Source organism: Panulirus ornatus, chromosome 39 (genome assembly GCF_036320965.1).
Source record: "Panulirus ornatus isolate Po-2019 chromosome 39, ASM3632096v1, whole genome shotgun sequence".
Taxonomy (NCBI): domain Eukaryota; kingdom Metazoa; phylum Arthropoda; class Malacostraca; order Decapoda; family Palinuridae; genus Panulirus; species Panulirus ornatus.
Window position 1 is genome coordinate 11,151,108 of NC_092262.1, and position 21,464 is coordinate 11,172,571.

A 21,464-nucleotide genomic window follows, 5' to 3' on the forward strand; every position below is an offset into this window, starting at 1 on the left:
TGTGACCTCCCTTCGTAACGCAGTGTGACCTCCCTTCGTAACGTAGTGTGACCTCCCTTCGTAACGTAGTGTGACCTCCCTTCGTAACGCAGTGTGACCTCCCTTCACAATGATAATGCAGTTCAGTTTTCGCCAACCTTTCTACCACAATGCACCGACCTACCATGGGTAGCCACACCTCTTCTCTGACACCTTAACTCTTACCCTCGAGAAGTTAATGTCTCTTCGTATTTACCACATACACACACACACACACACACACACACACACGCCTGGTTCATTCTCGAGTTGCCAAGTCACTTCTTCACAACCCCGTCATCCACTTTCTCCAGGCTACATAAATAGTTTAAAATATCCCAGTTCTTCTCTTGTTGTGTTGTCGCAGCAGCCATGGGTTGTGCTCGTAAATACTGGGTGTTTACAGCTACTCCCTCGCCCGCTCTGTCCTTATGCAAATCTCACTTTCACTTGCCCACTTAACTGTTTAATTCTCATCAGTACATGTGTGTGTCTGTGTGTGTGTGTGTGTGTGTGTGTGTGTGTGTGTGTGTGTGTGTGTCAGAAGTGAAGGGGGGTCAAGAAGGGGTAGACAGAATAGTAGATGGAACGATAGAGTGTAAGATACTATGAAGGGTTGGGACTTGAACATGCAGGAGGGTGTGAGGCGTGCACGGGAGAGAGCAAACTGGAGCGACGTGGTATACAGGGAGCGACGTAACAGATAAGCCAGTGAATGTGAGGGAATAAAGCCACTTACTATGTACCTGGCACCACCTTTTATATGTGTGTGTGTGTGTGTGTGTGTGTGTGTGTGAGAGGCAGATTGTATTGGAACAAAATGTAAACGCGTTATCTTGTTATCAAATTACAGTGATTACAGCCGATATGAGTGTGATTGATCACGGTAATGATATCGCCTGGTGCCTCCACCACACACCATGATGTCTGGTGCCTCCAACACACCACACACCATGGTGTCTGGTGCCTCCACCACACAGTACGGTGTCTACCATCACAATAAACATAATTGCTTGTCCAATATCCCCATAAACATTAGGTATGCGCCAACGTACGAGGCTTCATAATCCAGAATTTATTATCTAACATCGTAATATAAACCTAACCTCACGTAGAATAATGTCTCGTATAGAAATTCTAGGTTGAAAATCTTGGAAGTATTAAACGACTGTGGAGAGCGAAGGCGTGCTCATGCGCGGCTTTGCTATCAGCTACACTGTTCTCAAGCTGGTAAAACTCTCTTAACAACACGCTAGACATAACTAGACATTGTGTTGAGTAAGCGTAGCACAAGAGTCGCTACTTATTCGCTCAGCATACCCGGAGTCGCTAGGAAAAAGTTCCTGAATCATGGTGGTATTTTGGGGGCCTTGTGTGATTTTGTCTTCGGCCTCCTGGTTGGCCGCCGTAACTGTTATCGGCATTGTGATTGGTCGGCACACTTTACATCGAGGGCTTTTGGTTGGTGTGATCAGACCTCTCGGATACTGTTGTCAAATAGTATAATCCTAACTTATTTTTGGTTTAAGTAATTGGGGGATTTAAGTGATCCTTTCGAATACGCAATGAAATCAAACAGGAATTTGAGGGAAAAGGAAACTAGCTACATAACAACTGCTCGCAGAGGAACTTAGAGGAAATAAATGAAACCCCCGCTGCGCGCGTCGGCATTTTCAATTTACGCGGGAAACGGCCCGGCTTCAAAAATAGCCCAGCTCGTGAGTTTATTTTCATTCGAACGAAAATAGATGCCATATGGTTTACACTTTACAAACCAGGCATACCGGCAATAGTCGCGTTCATTGATTTCTGAAGTTACGAAATGACAGGCTAACAAATGAACGAGTTGATTTACTTCTTTGTGAACACATAACCTGACGCCGCTGTGGGATGTGTGTGTGTGTGTGTGTGTGTCGCCCAGGCTGGACCTGGTCTCTCGCAGAATGACGGTTTTTACGCCGTATTAAATCATTCCAAGCGCTTCTGTTGATGTTGATACTGCTTGATATGATAACTGTGCATGTGTGTATGTATGTGTGTGTGATTACTATTGTGTGTACGGGGGTGTTTTCAACACGTGTGTGTGTGTGTGTGTGTGTGTTACGAGGAGAGAGCGATATACTCGTGTTACCCCGCCTCTTAACCTTGTATGTATATATTTTCTGTAACGTTGTATATGTATCTTTTATGTAACCTTGTATGTCTTTCTTTTCTCCAGTGTGTACACAAACCACCCTAAGATTGTGTGCACGTATGTATGTATGTATGTATGTATGTATGTATGTGTGTATGTGTGTGTGTGTGTGTGTGTGTGTGTGTGTGTGTGTGTGTGTGTGTGTGTGTGTGTGTGTGTGTGTGTGTGCTGACAAGTAGGGAGGCCTACCACACCCGTGAGGCCTACATCTCTTAACCTTTCCTTCCTGTCATACTGCTTTATGTCTTCGTATTATTCTCTCTCTCTCTCTCTCTCTCTCTCTCTCTCTCTCTCTCTCTCTCTCTCTCTCTCTCTCTCTCTCTCTCTCTCTCTCTCTCTCTCACGTTCGCCAACCATGTCTTCGCTTGACTTTAACAATCATTTTCTTCTTTCATCCTTGCCTGGCGTCACTTGTCATTGTGATGATTAATGTCAGTCGGGGGATTGTACAGACACGCCACACGTCCGTCATACACCAGATGGAACTTAACATTACGATAATTTCTCCTTTTTTTTATTTCCAGGTTAGACAAGTCCATGGATACTCTCCTGTCTCAATAGCTTCGCTCCTATAACTCAGGTACAGTTTTGTATTCTTTTTTTTTTTTCCTATTATTACCCAACCTTATTTAATTAGTAATCCTTTACATCCCAGTGAATCGGGTGACCAAGATGTTTGATGCATTGTTCCAATGTGATACTAGTGCATGGTTGAAATATAGGTCGCCCTAACATACATTTTCACAAAGCCTTTGAGGCCAAAACGTGAGACTATGTGATTATAATCTTATATTTTCACAAGTAATTTTATATCTGGCCTGTTATTTTTAAAGGTTTATATCTCTTGGCCTGTTACTTTTACAATTAAGTTTACAGTCTCCTGGCCTGTTATTTTTTACAAGTTTACATCTCCTGTCCTGTTACTTTTATAAGTAAGTTTACATCTGGCCTGTTACTTTTACAAGTAAGTTTACCTCTCCTGGCCTGTTATTTCATATGGAGATGTTTACATTTCCCCTCAGTGTTTCTTATCTGTTCTAGTCATTTTCCTGATTACTTTCAAACGTTCTTATTTCAGCAACCTGAATGCGTGGTTCTGTTTCAGTCGTCCATGAAACAATGTCTCTCATCTCTACATGGCTCTCAAAATGGTGATATACATATTACTGGTTTTATATTGCCATGGGACGTTTTTCTCATCTGGTGGTGGGAGGTACCTCCCTCACTGCTGGTGGGAGGTACCTCCCTCACTGCTGGTGGGAGGTACCTCCAAGGGAAGGGGGTGGAGTGTAAAGGTCACATGTGAAGGAATAATCAGTTTATAATTTCTCGGTCGGCCTTCGAGGTGAAATCGGGAGACTTTAACCGATCGATTATCGATTATAATCGGTTCTGAAGGATTACATGTGGCGCGTATCGGGTATTGTTTTCTTTACATGATGATTACTTATGAGTTCCATTTGAATTACCTTATGGTGGTAGGTGTACCAACTTCCATTTTCAAGACGTAACGACAGAAATTCTCGTTTTTTGTTCCCATCAGATTTCATTGGGTTACTGATGGAGTTTCTTCACCCTGGCAGAATTATTTTGTTCCATTAAGCTGTGTTAAGTCCTTCTTCACCCGCCAGGGCCGTCTCATGATCCACATTAATCATGGACGATGGATGGGTAATCAACTGTGGCGTAAATGATTTATAAAGCAGACAAGTCGTTTTCTGTGCGATCGATTTACAAAGCAGACCAGTCGTTTTCTGTGAGATCGGTGATCTAAGCAGACAAGTCGTTTTCTGTGCGATCGGTTTACAAAGCAGACGAGCCGTTTTCTGTGAGATCGGTGATCTAAGCATACAAGTCGTTTTCTGTGCGATCGATTTACAAAGCAGACGAGTCGTTTTCTGTGAGATCGGTGATCTAAGCAGACAAGTCGTTTTCTGTGCGATCGATTTACAAAGCAGACGAGTCGTTTTCTGTGCGATCGGTGATCTAAGCAACTGTTTATGTATTTTTTAGTTTTGTTTGCATGTGTGTGTGTGTGTCGGGGAGGGGGGGGGGATTACACTCATGTATGTATACATACACACACATGCACACATTCTTACCTTACGCCAGGTACTCATTTACTAACTAGCCTCACAGGGGGAGGATGAACACTTGGGGTTGGCTGTGAGCCGGGCTGCCCTATCCGGGACTCGAACGCGGGACCGTGATATCTGTGGGTCGCACTTAGTGTGACGTTAAAAGGCACCCCTGTTAATATTTTCCTTAATGTAGCTATTTACTGCAGGAATGATTAATCATTCATTATAAACACATTACATTAGAGTCACTTGTTTCCAGTAACTTTTGTACGATAGTTCATGCTGGGAGCACGTTAACTCTGCTCTGTTTAGTACGATGGCTCAATTCTAAACGACGACTTCAGCCGACACATTTAATACGATAACTTGAGCATCCGGGATTACAAACATATAATTGTAGAAACACGTAAGGGTGAAAGCCTAATATTATTAGTTCTGTGGTTCAACTATGAAGCATAATAAACCTCTCTTCAGTCCCGTGATCTTAGCCTGGGAATTCGTGGAACCTGAGGCGTGAACACGATGCCGACCCGAGGCATACGGTAATTCTTCCCCCTCGGCACGACTGCAGTGAGATGAGACAGTGTTAGTGAAGCAGTGACGACGGAGGAGAAGCAAGTGAGACGAGCACTGAAACCGTTAAAAGTTGGCGCAGTGACGCAGTGAACAGAACAGTGGATGGCGAAAAGACGATAATAGATAATGTAAGGAAGACATACAATTGGCGTGGTGGTCTGCAAGTTTGTTATGTGTCGGTTCGTTCTGCCAAAAGACAGATGGCGTGGTGTTATCTATGACATGGTAATTCGTGGGTTCGTATTTTATATGACAGATGGCGTGATGGTCCGACTTGGTTCGTTCTCCGATCTGTGGTGGATCAAATGAGGTAAAAAAAAAAAAAAAAACAGAAGCACATCAGCTTCCTCGCCCGTATCTTCCCACTTACATCCGTAGGGAAGGAAAAAAAAGAAAACGGTGCGCTTTGGGAGTCCAGAGAGCATGGGAATTTTTTTCTTTTTTGCGCTGGAAGAAATGAAATGTAATAATATGTCTATACTGGTTCACTCCACTGTACTACTACTACTACTACGTTGTGCTACAGTGTGGCAAACATCACTCAGGTGGTCCATACGTGTTGACATGATCAGCAGTTTTTACTTAAAGATGTGAGGTATTCGTCGTGGTTATTTCTAAACACTAAAGCGGTTTTTTTTTTCGATATTTGTCGTTTAATTATGCGTTTTTCTTTTCTTTTTTTTCGATATTTGTTGTTTGATTATCTTTTGATATTCGTTAAGTCCCTCTTACAAATCATTGTTGCTCTTCATCATTTTCTGTTGGCCTATATTTCTGGCATAATTTCCCTTTTTCTATGACGCATCAGGGACTTTGATTCTTCGTGGTCATCTTGGCTTGTTTCACGATCTCTTGATGTGCCTCCACTGATCAGTATCAGTTATAAGTAATAAGTAAATAAGTTATAAGTAATTAATCTGAGATATTGAACCACATTTCTTCACCAGCAATGGCAACTGTTGTGAGGTTCAATCAGCTGCTGTTCCTTTACGTCCTGGCTCGTTTCCTGAAATGGCTTCATTTTCTCAATTCTAAATGACGAGTTTGTTGTTAATATCTATATCTAGTTCAGTAATGCTCGGGGTCACGCGTCACGAAGGCCATGATCAACCTAACAGGTGATCGGGTTGTTACGAGTGGTGAGAATTGGTCAAACACGTTGTTGCCTAACTGTCTGAGGACCTTGTCACATCACAATTAGCCAATTAGCCTGTTAATTACGTTTATGAACGACCTGGTTCGTTCTTCGCCAGCCGATGTATATCTGTCGGCTGGGCCGCTGCAGCGAACCGCTAACGGAGCAGGTTGGTGCGTTGGAACAGGCTGTGGAGTGCACGGTTCGAAACCCGTTAAGGAGCCAGATGAAGGATGGAATGAGTGGACTGTCACTCGTCTTGATTGGCCCACGTCGACGTAATCTTGTGAGACACACACACACACACACACACACACACAACACACACACACACACAAACACACACACACACACAAACGCACACACACACACACACACACAAACACACACACACAAACACACACACACACACACAAACACACACACAAACACACACACACACAAACACACACACACACACACACACACAAACACACACACACACTCACACACACACACACACACACACACACACACACACACACACACACACACACACAGATGGATAGATACAGACAGATATATAGATATACGTATGTTTGTGTGATAACGTCCCTCCTGCATGGTGGTGGTGTTGGAGTTAATGTGATCGGTGGAGGTTACGCAAGGATGCGTTTTTGCAAAGTGCCCCGGGGGGGGAAGAAAAGGATATGACACCCCAGGTGGCTGGTCTGGTCTGGAGACCACAGTTGTACGAGATGGAGTCTCTTAAGAAGGCTGTCTGGTGACGACCGTGGACTTAGGAGGAGTCGGATTCGAGAATCCCCAGCTGTTTAAGGGACGAAACTGCTTGTGAGAGGTTAATGCATCGGAGGGTGACCACAGGAACGAGGAACGAGGGTGTTTGTCTCGAGAGGTTAAATACATCAGACTGTGACCATAGGAACGCGGAACGAGGGTGTTTGTTATGAAGTTTAATACATCAGACTGTGACCAATAGGAACGCGGAATGAGGGTGTTTGTTATGAAGTTTAATACAACAGACTGTGACCAATAGGAACGCGGAATGATGGTGTTTGTTATGAAGTTTAATACATCAGACTGTGACCAATAGGAACGCGGAATGAGGGTGTTTGTTATGAAGTTTAATACATCAGACTGTGACCAATAGGAACGCGGAATGAGGGTGTTTGTTATGAAGTTTAATACATCAGACTGTGACCAATAGGAACGCGGAATGAGGGTGTTTGTTATGAAGTTTAATACAACAGACTGTGACCAATAGGAACGCGGAATGAGGGTGTTTGTTATGAAGTTTAATACAACAGACTGTGACCAATAGGAACGCGGAATGAGGGTGTTTGTTATGAAGTTTAATACATCAGACTGTGACCAATAGGAACGCGGAATGAGGGTGTTTGTTATGAGAGGTTTAACACATCAGACGGTGACCAATAGGAACGCGGAATGAGGGTGTTTGTTATGAAGTTTAATACATCAGACTGTGACCAATAGGAACGCGGAATGAGGGTGTTTGTTATGAGAGGTTTAACACATCAGACGGTGACCAATAGGAACGCGGAATGAGGGTGTTTGTTATGAGGTTTAATACATCAGACTCTGACCATACGAACGCGGAACGAGGGTGTTTGTTATGAACTTTAATACAACAGACGGTGACCATAGGAACGCGGAAGGACCCGAAGACAACATTCCAGGCCGTCAATGGCCCTTGCCGCACATGCAGGATCTGCAGCGTCCGCATGCGGGAGTGAGGCACGTCTGCATGACCTTCCCCAGGGTCAAGGTCTTCTAACGTTGCAAGGACGGAGGTGAACCCAGGTCACGTGCAGTAAACTGCCCCCACCACCACCTCCTCCCATCTCATGGTCTGCATTGTAGGTCAGGTGACACCATGTTTGTGCATTTCCCCCACTACAAACCAATTAGTCTGAAGTTCCTTTCCAGTGGGTGGGAAGGGAGTATCTGGAAAAGTCTTTCTAGTGGTTCTACTTTCCTGACTTCGATGCGGGGGTTGAAGTAGGGGCACCCAGTGTTTCCAGCGGTGGGTGAGCAAGTCAGCCAGGAGATGTAATTTTTTCGGCCTTCCAGAAATTCATTCCTGAAATTTATATTCAGGTTCTTTAAGGCGTCTTCCCCCCCCCCCCTTTTCCATCCCCTTAAAATGGGTGGCGTGTGTGGCCTATGCAACCTTCTGTTCTTACCTAAATTAACCTTTTAAGGTAAACCTGTTTTCATGGATGAGTTGGACATCCACCATGATGGCAACACATGTCTATATGCCAGAGGAAGTACACGAGTGTGAACCGAAAAAAAAGAAACAAAAAAAAAAAAAAAATTCAAGGCAAAAATTAAGACGAAATAAAGGAAATAAAAACAATACGAGAAGTGAAATGGACTACAGTTAGGGATCAACAGTGAATCAACCAATCGTTGACAGTACGTTGTGACAGTGAAAATAAGTTGCATGTGGGGCGATAAGTCACTACCAAGTGAGCAGTGAAAGAGAAACTGATTGGAAAAGTGACAGTGATATAACGAAGTGATGGACAGATAAAACAGAGATGGGAAATATAGATAAAGCAGTGAATGCGATGTAAGCAGTGAACGCAAGTCAAGCAGTGAAAGTAAAGTAAGTAGCGCTGCGAAGGGAGTCGCAGAGGCAAAAAGTTGCAGTGATATTTGAAAAAAAAAAAAAGACATTGAACTAAAGCTTTACCAGTGAAAAAAATACGATGGAAGTGACAAATCAGTGTCATACAGAACAGTGATATTGTCACATGCACTACGACAAACAGTGATAATCAAACGAGCAGTGATCGGACAAAGGAATCACCGTTATAAAAGCAGTAACAGTGAAAAAGGAACAGATCGAGGCACAGGGGGATAGTGCAGTGAAAGCAGTAACAGTGAACAGATCGAGGCACGGGATAGTGCAGTGAAAGCAGTAACAGAGAACAGATCGAGGCACGGGTGAATAGTGCATTGAAAAAAAAAAACATTGAAAGTGGAACAAACTCCGACAGTGAGAGGAACAGCGAGGCGAGCGGGGACAGTGTCATGGGCAGTGAGAGTGAAGGCAAGAGTGGCAGTGAAATCAACAGTGACAAGGACGGCAGTACACCCGAGCTGGTGGAAGGTCACTGACCTTCTCCCCCATCGATCGCCAGGCTCAAGACCCTCCCACTCCTACCTTGCCTGCCTGCCTGCCTGGCTGGTGGGAGGGATGGATGGATGGATGGCTACTGGGAAGGTTGGCTGGCTGGTGGGAGGGAGGGATGGATGGATGGCTACTGGGAAGGTTGGCTGGCTGGTGGGAGGGAGGGATGGAGGGATGGCTACTGGGAAGGTTGGCTGGCTGGTGGGATGGTTAGCTAGCTAATGGGATGAATGGTTGGCTGGCTGGCTGGGTGGAAGGATGGTTGGTTGGCTGGCTGGCGGCTAGGATGGATGGCTGGCTGGCTGGCTGCTAGGATGGATGGTTGGTTGGCTGGAGGGATGGATGGTTGGCTGGCTGGCTGGAGGGAGGGACGGTTGTCTGGCTGGAGGGAGGCAGGGACGGTTGTGTGGCTGGAGGGCGGGAGGGATGGTTGTCTGGCTAAAGGGATGGATGGTTGGCTGGAGGGATGGATGGTTGGCTGGAGGAATGAATGGTTGGCTGGCTGGAGGGATGGATGGTTGGCTGGAGATATGGTTAAGCGGATGACTGGCTCAAAAGCATGGGTCGTTGACTGTCTGGTTGGATGGCTGCAGGCGACTCTTCCGTCACATCACCACCAGCCACTACCACCATCACCCACCACCACCACCAGCCACTACCACCACCAGCCACTACCACCACCATCACCACCAGCCACTACCACCACCATCACCAGCCACTACCACCATACCACCAACCACCACTACCCACCACACCCATACCACACCAACAGCCACTACCCACCATCACCACTACACCACCAACCCCACTACCACACCAAGCCACTACCACCATCACCAGCCACTACCACCACACCACCAGCCACTACCACCATCACACCACTACCACCACCACCAGCCACTAACACCACACACCACACACCACCACCACCAGCCTACACCCCACCTCACCACCACCAGCCACTACCACCATCACCACCACCAGCCACTACACCACCACCAACCACCACCATCCACCCACACCACCACACCACCACCAGCCACTACCACCACCTCCACCACCAGCCACACACCACACACCAGCAGCACACAGCACCAGTCGAAATCAACCAGTGACCAAGACGCAGTACACCCACTAATCCACTACCTCCCTCCACATCCCAGGCCAGCCACCCCACCCACTAGCCTACCCATGCCTGACCTGCTAGGTGACGACGATGCACTGCAATGCCACTGACAGACAGCCAGGCACATCAGCTGCTGGAACGGAGAGCCAGGCATGGACCTGACCAGCTGCTACGGCAGTTACTACTAGCATGAAACTTGCGACGGCTGGCTGGGAGGAGGTTGTTAGCTACAGCCATCACGCCAGGCTACGCCACGACGCACTACCACCGCTCCGCCGCTACACCAGCATGTCTAGGCTACAGCCATCGGCACATCGAGCTACCCTGCGCGGCTAGACAACCGGCCACTATCCACCAGTCCCAGCATACGCCCAAGCATACCAGCACACAGACTACCTACGACGATCGCGGGGCCCTACCTGGAAGGTTCGATACGCTAACACAAGCATATCGAGTGCGAGGATAGACTGCAACTTCGCAGCATAGCCTACGATGCATCGACGTGGCAGCGCACCATCACGCATACTACGTGACGGGAGGGCACTAACGTGCAGGCAACCAGCCATCACAGCAGACCCCACATGCGTCTGAGCCGCCGGACAGGGCAGTTAGTCCAGCTAACAGGCATTACCACGAGGAATGGCCATTACACTGAGCAAGCATAGGCTGCTACTGAAGCCAATGGCCATGGTTGGCGCGAGATAGCTTAGCGGACTGACTCCGCTCAAAACCATGGGTCGTCGACGTCGGTTGATGGCTCCAGGCCGACTCTCCGTCACATCACCACCAGCCACTACCACCATCACACCACCACACCACCACACACACCACCAGCCACTCCACACCTCACCACACCACCCACACCACCACCACCAGCCACACCACACACCACCACCACCACTCACCACACCACATACCACCACACCACCACCAGCCACTACACCATCACCAGCCACTACACACCACACCAGCCACTACCACCATCACCAGCCACTACCACCACCATCACCAGCCACTACACCATCACACCCACCACCAAGCCACTACACCACCACCAACCACCACCACACCAGCCACTACCACCATCACAAGCCACTACACCACCACAACCACCAGCCACTACCACCACCGTCACCACCACCAGCCACTACACCACCACCACCAGCCACTACCACCATCACCAGCCACTACCACCATCACCAGCCACTACCACCATCACCAGCCACTACCACCATCACCAGCCACTACCACCATCACCAGCCACTACCACCATCACCAGCCACTACCACCACCACCAGCCACTACCACCATCACCAGCCACTACCACCACCACCAGCCACTACACCACCATCACCAGCCACTACCACCATCACCAGCCACTACACCACCACCACCACCCACTACCACCACCATCACCAGCCACCACCACCACCACCAGCCACTACCACCATCACCAGCCACTACCACCATCACCAGCCACTACCACCATCACCAGCCACTACCACCACCATCACCAGCCACTACCACCACCACCAGCCACTACCACCACCACCACCAGCCACTACCACCATCACCAGCCACTACCACCACCATCACCAGCCACTACCACCACCACCACCACCCACTACCACCATCACCAGCCACTACCACCATCACCAGCCACTACCACCACCATCACCAGCCACTACCACCACCACCAGCCACTACCACCACCACCACCAGCCACTACCACCATCACCAGCCACTACCACCACCATCACCAGCCACTACCACCACCATGCTTGCCACACCTCTATCCTGGGAGTAGCAAGAGAGGTACGCCGCCAGTCATGATGGAGTGGCAACCGCTGAGAATTTCCCAGGACAAACACGGATCCGAACAACAAGAACATTCAAGTGATCTTCAGTACGATGGGCGTTAATGGTCGTTACGATGGTTTGAATCGTTGACGTTAATGTGAAACACTTGGAGGCATGACAACAACAAAAAAAAAAGGTGGAATGATTTCGTATGATTTCGTAGACGAAGTTAACACATCATCAGCTCGGATACGTTTGGTATGAAAGTATCCAATGTAGTCAAATGTAAACACGATAATGAGGCTGTTTATTGACCTATAGGCCACTACATTATCTCCAAATGAGGGGGGGGGGGGTCAATATACTGGCTCGCCTATGCTGCCCACGCGCGCGCATGTTGTCCTCAGCGAAACTTTGAATACAAATTAAAATAACGTCCGCGACTCTGCCGGAGTTGCCAGACAGTGACGACTGGCACAATCATACAGGGCGGACGAACTGGTGATTGTCAGCAGCGACCAGTTAACGATGCCATCGGGTTCTGTAGTGATAATTAATGGTCATCACTGCTCAGGTAGGGGACCGGGCGCTGTACAGGAGGAAGATAACTTCAAAAAAAAAAAAAGGAGAGGTGGGTTGTGTGTGAGGCGGGTGTCTGGCCAAGTGGCGGGCGGGGTGCTAATGTATTGTGAAAGTGCGGTGGCCAAGGCGTTTACCTTATAACCTTGTGGCACAGTATCTGTCAGGTGGGAGTGGAGCCATCTGGTGAGTCACATAGACACACACACACACACACACACACACGTCCATAATCCCCACACCCTTTTTGAATGGTGTTCATACCCGGCTTTCCCTACAGCACGTCACCTTTTGCTGTATATACCATCTCATTATAATTACCCTCGCCCATTTCCTGTACTCTCTCTCTCTCTCTCTCTCCTTCCTACTAGATCAAACTGGGGGGGAAATATAATGTGGGTCATTCCAGCAGAGGCATAATAATACTACAACCTCATGCATTGATGACCCGGTTTTCAAAGTGGTTCCCTCGTCATGACCCAACCCTCTCATCTACAGGGAGGAATTTTCATCCTTTATTTTTTTTTTATCATCTTCTCCCTGCCTGGCGGTCCAGCTTCTTTGCCAGTTGAGTGATGGCCGTACGATGTCAAATCTTTCAAGTCGTCCTCTAGATACACACACTCCACACTCTTTGTTTAATGTGGAGCTCATACACACACACACACACACACACTCTCACTGATCACTTCGTTCCAATAATCTACAGACTATACTCGACAGGGAAATTGATCCCGGTGATGCTGGCCAGGGCAAAAATTCCAGCCTCTTTCCCTGATGGGCCAGTTTGACATGTGCCACCTCCCACTCCCCTGGCTGTCTTAACTTCCTCCAGTCGCGTCTAGAACACCGCCAGCCAGTGGCTGGTCTAGCGTATCTGTGTCTCATGCGAAGGTGACCAATGTCCACTCGTTGTCGTGTGTGGACACTAGGTTTTCCATGATGTTTTCCTTGACACAGTCTCCATTTGACGAGGCCCGCGGGTTCAAGATGGGCGTCTGTGAAACCATTATTCATTATGATAAATGATAACTGCTTTAACCGGGTCTGTGAAACCATTATTCATTATGACAGATGATAACTGCTTTAACCGGGTCTGTGAAACCATTATTCATTATGATAAATGATAACTGCTTTGACCTTTTTTTTCTTTTTCAAATATTATTACCATAAATTTGGAGAATATTGTCTGGCATTTATTTATGAGACTCGAGCGTTTTCTCTTAAAACTGGTGGAAAAAAAGTTTTACGAGACACGTAAATTATCGGTGGAATTTTGCTTGTTCAATAGTTTGATTAAACGTCAGACATACAGTACCATGAGCTGGGTATCTAGTCGTAATATCTGCTTCTATTTCCGTGATGCTGACGTATATATTGATACGTCTTACCTGCTTCTGTTTACGTCAGACGGACGCACACTTGTAATATCCGACATCATGTGCGTTAACGTAAGTCTTGCTTGGGTACGTCAGCATCACACCCCCATTTTCTATGTACTTGACATCTTAACTCGAGGACGACTGTACGACCCCCCCCCCCCCCCCCCCCCCGTGGCCCACGTCAGGACGACCTCACGCCGTGATGGAGTGGCCGATGACCTGTGACCTTGTTGCCGTGAGAGCACATGCCACAAGTGCCAGCGATCGGGTTTTCACCCGTGTCGTGAAGGACAGTCTGCCACGATACCGGGTTTTTGTGGCTGCATCGCCGTTTTCTTTCGAAGCTGCACTGGCAATGCTTGCATTTCCAGCGTCAGTATTGGCCTACATCAGTTGGCTGGGATGCCTAGGGTCCTATGCTGGCCAGATGGGACCATGGACAGACAACGAGGGGAGCTTCGGTCCGTATTTCAATAAGCATTTCCTATGGAGAAAGCTTTGAGAGGGGCCCCCCCCCAAAAAAACGAAAGAAAGTGGGTGAAGTGCTGTGGCGACCGTAATGTAATACTGATGATTAGCGAGAGAAGTCCATAAAGACGTAGATCATAACACGAATATAGTCTTGGAGGAAAAGCCCGAGCCTTTATGTGTACGTTTCTGAAAGTCCTGAAGTCTGAAGGCGTCTGCCTCTATAGCTACAGAGGGAAAGGTGTACTAAACCCTATAGCTACAGAGGGAAAGGTGTACTAAACCCTATAGCTACAGAGGGAAAGGTGTACTAAACCCTAGAGCTACAGAGGGAAAGGTGTACTAAACCCTAGAGCTACAGAGGGAAAGGTGTACTAAACCCTAGAGCTACAGAGGGAAAGGTGTACTAAACCCTAGAGCTACAGAGGGAAAGGTGTACTAAACCCTATAGCTACAGAGGGAAAGGTGTACTAAACCCTAGAGCTACAGAGGGAAAGGTGTACTAAACCCTATAGCTACAGAGGGAAAGGTGTACTAAACCCTATAGCTACAGAGGGAAAGGTGTACTAAACCCTAGAGCTACAGAGGGAAAGGTGTACTAAACCCTAGAGCTACAGAGGGAAAGGTGTACTAAACCCTATAGCTACAGAGGGAAAGGTGTACTAAACCCTAGAGCTACAGAGGGAAAGGTGTACTAAACCCTAGAGCTACAGAGGGAAAGGTGTACTAAACCCTAGAGCTACAGAGGGAAAGGTATACTAAACCCTAGAGCTACAGAGGGAAAGGTGTACTAAACCCTAGAGCTACAGAGGGAAAGGTATACTAAACCCTAGAGCTACAGAGGGAAAGGTATACTAAACCCTAGAGCTACAGAGGGAAAGGTGTACTAAACCCTAGAGCTACAGAGGGAAAGGTGTACTAAACCCTAGAGCTACAGAGGGAAAGGTGTACTAAATACATTACACCTTTTCAAAGGTCATTTTACTGATAGCAGTTCAAAGATCTTGAGTCACTCCGCCAGAACCGGTATCGGGCCTCGCCGACCACCAACTCGGAGAAAGATTCTGTTGTGCAATGTTCTCTCTCTCTCTCTCTCTCTCTCTCTCTCTCTCTCTCTCTCTCTCTCTCTCTCTCTCTCTCTCTCTCTCTCACCTCGGGATATAAACTTCAAGTCGCTCATATTAAACGTTCACACTTCCCCCCTCCACTCCCTCGTTAAACAAAGCCATGTTCTCGGCGCCTTTAAATTTAAGGGTGATGTTGTCTCATTGTTTTGTGCGTTTTTTTTTTTTTTTCAGGGAGGTGTCAGTGTATATTTCTGAGCAGCTTTTCAAGATTAGAACGTAGGTTGATTTTTCTTTAAGTTAGAACGTACTTCCGCCATTTCCTGTAAATTTGTATCTGGTATTTTCATGGTTTTTCCCCCCACGTAATACCTGCAGTAGCCCCCCTGCTTAGGTATGTTACGTACGAACACTGAAAGAGGGCGTTTTGTCCGGAGAGAATGGAGACAAGTGTGTCGTGCCTGTCTTTTCAGAAAGGTGGAAGGGACGTAGCCCTGAACTATAGACATGGAAGTACCAAACTGGTGTGAAAGGTGGCGAAGAATAAACCGAGGATACAAATGACGATACTATCATTTTTTTCTCTTCTTCTCTTGGCCGGAAGGAAAATATTTCGACATCAGAAAATGCCTTTGGGTGGATAGGAGACCTTGCGGAACAGCAAAACACAGAGGCCATGACTGAGGGACAGTTCAACCCTAGAGGGAAGGAGGGTTCTCGGCTGATCGGACCCCAGGGAGACAAGATCGATGAAGAAGACCTCGAGGAGGAACGTCGAGGGAGGGAAGTCTTATATGGAGTGATTGCTGCTTAATTGGGAGGGAACAAGGTGCATGGAGGTGGTGCGCCTTATGAAGCTGGGGCGAGGGAGAGGCAAGTGGGGTGCCTCAAGGGATGACGTTAGGTTCCTTTGTGATTCATACAACTTGCCGGGGGAGGAACCAAACCATTACCTCAATATGGAATACGATGCCGATGATGTTAAACGTATACAATGAATTACCGAAACGTTAAAAAGGCAGTACTTTGCGTCGCAGTGGTCGTCCAGACAACTGGTTATAACGAGACGATCAACCTTCCCGAAAATATCGTAATGTACACCCAGGTAAAGAACTATCTTCACATTTCTTCTGTGTTACTTCATGCAACGGACGAAGGCTTCTGACACACGCCCAGGGGGTCCTGCCTCATACTTGAAGCTCTGCTTTACTTTATATATTTTTCAGTTGGCGTTAAAGGAAATACTTCTTATGTTAGTTGAAACGCCAAGGGCAACTGAGGCCCTAATCAAGGCCATCCCATTAACCCTATATATATATATATATATATATATATATATATATATATATATATATATATATATATATATATATATATATATATATATATATATATATATATATATATATTCTTTCTTTTTTTTCAAACTATTCGCCATTTTCCGCATTAGCGAGGTAGCGTTAAGAACAGAGGACTGGGCCTTTGAGGGAATACCCTCACCTGGCCCAATTCTCTGTTCCTTCTTTTGGAAAATTAAAAAAAAAAACAGAGGATATATATATATATATATATATATATATATATATATATATATATATATATATATATATATATATATATATATATATCCTAGCCTGAGCCAGTCACCCATTTTACCGACCAACCCATTATGGTGGTGGATGAACAGCTGGGTTGACTGAGGATCGACTGCTGCAACCAGGGGTTCGAACCAGTGCGCTTGACCCTAACCACTACACCACGGGAGTCCATAATGAAGAGTAAAGTACTGTTTTCAAACAGTTACAATACATCTTGCTTACTGTTCATGTCGAGGGTAATTACGGTACGGAGCAATTAACATAAAGAAATGCGTCTCGTATTTCCGCTTCCCAACTCTACCGAGACACCAGCAGGAGTTGAACTGTTCAGTTTCATCATCTTGTGTGTACACATAATCTATTTGCTCAGTGCACACTAGTGAAAGGTACAATCACAACAAAACATTTATTACCATATATTGGGGGGAAGATGAGTCACGACGATAAATCCGTGGTAGATTACCTTGTAGCGATAGATTACCTGGTAGCGATAGATTACCTTGTAGCGATAGATTACCTTGTAGCGATAGATTACCTGGTAACGATAGATTACCTTGTAGCGATAGATTACCTTGTAGCGATAGATTACCTGGTAGCGATAGATTACCTGGTAGCGATAGATTACCTGGTAGCGATAGATTACCTTGTAGCGATAGATTACCTTGTAGCGATAGATTACCTGGTAGCGACAGATTACCTGGTAGCGATAGATTACCTTGTAGCGATAGATTACCTGGTAGCGATAGATTACCTGGTAGCGATAGATTACCTGGTAGCGATAGATCACCTGGTAGCGATAGATTACCTGGTAGCGATAGATTACCTGGTAGCCGACGTGAATATGATAAAGGCGTCGCCAGACCAGAGATGATTGCCTCGTAGTTTGTCATAACTGATAAGCGCTGTTATCACCGGGAACTTCCCCCCTCCCCCGAACCACTACCACAACTTGAGAACAAGGCGGAATGGGTAGTTACGTGCTGGAATGGGGTAGTTTGACGGGTTGGGGGGGAGGGGGGGGTTGTCGGACGGCAGTGTTGGCGAGACTGGATAGGTAAAAAAGCCGCAGCTGTGATATGGTCTCTCTCTCTCTCTCTCTCTCTCTCTCTCTCTCTCTCTCTCTCGCTGACGAGCCCGCCTGCGAGAGCGCATGCGCCAGAGGTTGACGGTCTGGGGAGGGAGATGCCCGCCCGTTAGTATTCTGGTTAGGTTAGGTTAGTGTATATATTACCGGGTTGGGTGGACGGACGCACCTCGGCACGCACGCATGCGCACACGGTGCACACACCTCGGCACGCACGCATGCGCGCACAGTGTACACACCTCGGCACGCACGCATGCGCACTGGCAGCAGGTCCACTGTGGCAGGGAGGTGAAGGATAGTCTACAGGGTGACCTGGGGTAACCCCTTTCTTTCGTTCCCCTAAGGCAAGGTCGAGGAACGTATCTTTAAATACATCTGGGTCTCCATAGACGTTCTCACGCTACCCTTACGTTCACAGGGACCAGGGGCTGGTCGTACGACGCTACCCTTACGTTCACAGGGACCAGGGACTGGTCCTACGACGCTACCCTTACGTTCACAGGGACCAGGGACTGTCGTACACAGCTACCCTTACGTTCACAGGGACCAGGGGCTGGTCCTACGACGCTACCCTTACGTTCACAGGGACCAGGGACTGTCGTACACAGCTACTTTTACTGACGCATAACAGAGCATTGTTGTGGTGGACGAAACAACAGAAACTTAAAGTTATCTGGTTTCCTTACACAGCAGTGGATTTCTCATCATTTCCTCCTCCTAAAACCTCTACACACACACACACACACACACACACACACACACGCACACACACACACACTCACCAGCATTAAGTCAGCTATCCATTTAACGACCATCCCTCAGGAGACGATGAACACCTAGTTTGGGTCTGGGTCGACCCTGCCACGCCCAGGATTCGAACCCACACAGGTCCGACCCCTGGCTGGCCCGTGGTGACTCATGGTCAGCAACTCCAACCATTACAATACACACACGCACACACACACACACACACACAAGGCTGGGGGTGTAATTACCTATTTGTGGTGAACGAGTGGAGAGTTTTAAATTCGTGTGTGTGTATGTGTGTGTGTGTGTGTGTGTGTGTGTGTGTGTGTGTGTGTGTGTGTGTGTGTGTGTGTGTGTGTGTGTGTAATGATAACCCCAGAGATTAACCCCAGTATAGGGTTGCCAGGGTCAGCTTGTGAACCCTTCTGTTACTAACCCCCACTTTACCCTGAAACACCCCTTCCCCCAACCCCTAACACTAGCCACATAGCAGGCCTCCTCTGCACTCCCTTCAGCAGCTGGGTCTGGCGTTCCCTCCCAGTCCATGACTTACGGACTGTTTACGCCCCTTTAATGGAGCCAGCCCCTTCTTCCCCTGTATACCACAGGCCCTGAAGACCTTCCCTAGCGAGACTTGGCCCATGTCAGGTTATACTAAGCAGTTCAGCACCATTAACCGGTACAGCTTGTGTCCCAGCAGCCTCTGATATACCACGTCTCTTGCTCGTATACCAAGTGCCTGGCCTGACCTGCGTCTTGGGTCTCACTCTGGTATACGTAGCTTCCCCCCTGATGATGATGTGATCATCGCACGAAAGTGCACTCGGCACAAGACTTATCGTGTTTCATTTCCGTGTGATTCGTTTTTGCACACACACACACACACACACTGGAGTAACTGATCTCAGCCAAACACGAGACCTGACATTAAAAAAAAAAATAACGCCAGTTTTTCTGGCCATACCATCGCTCATGTGCCTTTATTAACGACCGTCAGCGCCCCGCGCGGCGACGAGTTTCATGTGACGTCAAACAAATGAGGCGCGAAAACAAAAAATAAATGAAAAAAACAACCGCGAGATTATATAATGTGATGTGTTCATTTTGGACACAGCTCTCGTGGCGTCTGGCCCACAACGGCCACGGTAACCCAAACTCTCTCTCTCTCTCTCTCTCTCTCTCTCATGAACGCAAGACTAAGATGTCAGAGAACATACCGAGAACATGAGAACGTACCGAGAACATACTGAGAACATTCTGAGAACATGAGAACATTCTGAGAACATGAGAACATTTTGAGAATATGAGAACACTCTGAGACCATGAGAATCATTCACTCTCAGTGTGGTTTAAGTCAGAGAAATTCCACAATACCACTTACAGATGAGAATTTATGATATATCATTATCATTACTAGTCTACATAGCAAGATATGTTCACTATTATTATCATTATCATTATTATTATCATTATGAAGTCTACATAGCACGATATATTCATTATTACTATTATCATTATCATCATTATGATTATTATCATCATTACGTCTACATAGCAGGATATAAACATTATTATCAATATCATTATTATTATTATTATTATTATTATTATTATTATTATTATTATTATTATTATTATAATTATTATTATTATTATTATTATTATTATTATTACTAGTCTACACAGCAAAGACATCTTTTCATCCTATAAGAACGATGAGACACTATACGTATCTTAGCCCGGGGGTTGACGGTGCGATACAGCCGAGATGGTGTGTGTGTGTGTGTGTCCGCTATGATGGATGAATGCGGCTCCATCCTCCACCATAAATGAGATAATGTTTGTACCATTACACCCATCACCTCATCAGCAGCTCAGCCGGTGAGCACCAACCATCCACACCCATATAGTACCAACCCATGGAACTAAGTTATCCATTACGACGTGTGTGTGTGTGTGTGTGTGTGTGTGTGTGTGTGTGTGTGGACGGTGACTGGGACGGAGGGGGGTCACCGCCCTCTATCAGCCCTTTACGTAAGCGACCGACAGTACACCACGAAGCTCCCCTTTTTCTGGGCCACGACACACCCCATACCTTCATCCCATATCATGACGACTCTGGGCCACCTACACACATGACCTGTAGGAGTGTACACATGGCCACCTACACACATGACCTGTAGGAGTGTACACATGGCCACCTACACACATGACCTGTAGGAGCGTACACATGGCCACCTACACACATGACCTGTAGGAGTGTACACATGGCCACCTACACACATGACCTGTAGGAGTGTACACATGGCCACCTACACACATGACCTGTAGGAGTGTACACATGGCCACCTACACACATGACCTGTAGGAATGTACACATGGCCACCTACACCTTTCACTTTTCACTATCACTCGTCCTCCAGAGAAATGGTAGATGATGGGTAGCAACCTC

The 21,464-nt window shown here is 46.9% G+C and overlaps 1 protein-coding gene across 2 annotated transcripts in view; it reads left to right on the forward strand.

Annotated features, from left to right (window-relative positions):
- LOC139761130 (uncharacterized transporter YwbF-like) overlaps positions 1 to 21,464 on the forward strand; it is a 147,307-nt gene that overhangs the window by 90,372 nt on the left and 35,471 nt on the right. For both annotated transcript variants that reach the window (XM_071685059.1, XM_071685058.1), the window contains one exon: positions 2,737 to 2,792. The gene's annotated coding sequence lies outside the window, so the exon portion shown is untranslated. The remainder of the gene's footprint in view (positions 1 to 2,736; positions 2,793 to 21,464) is intronic.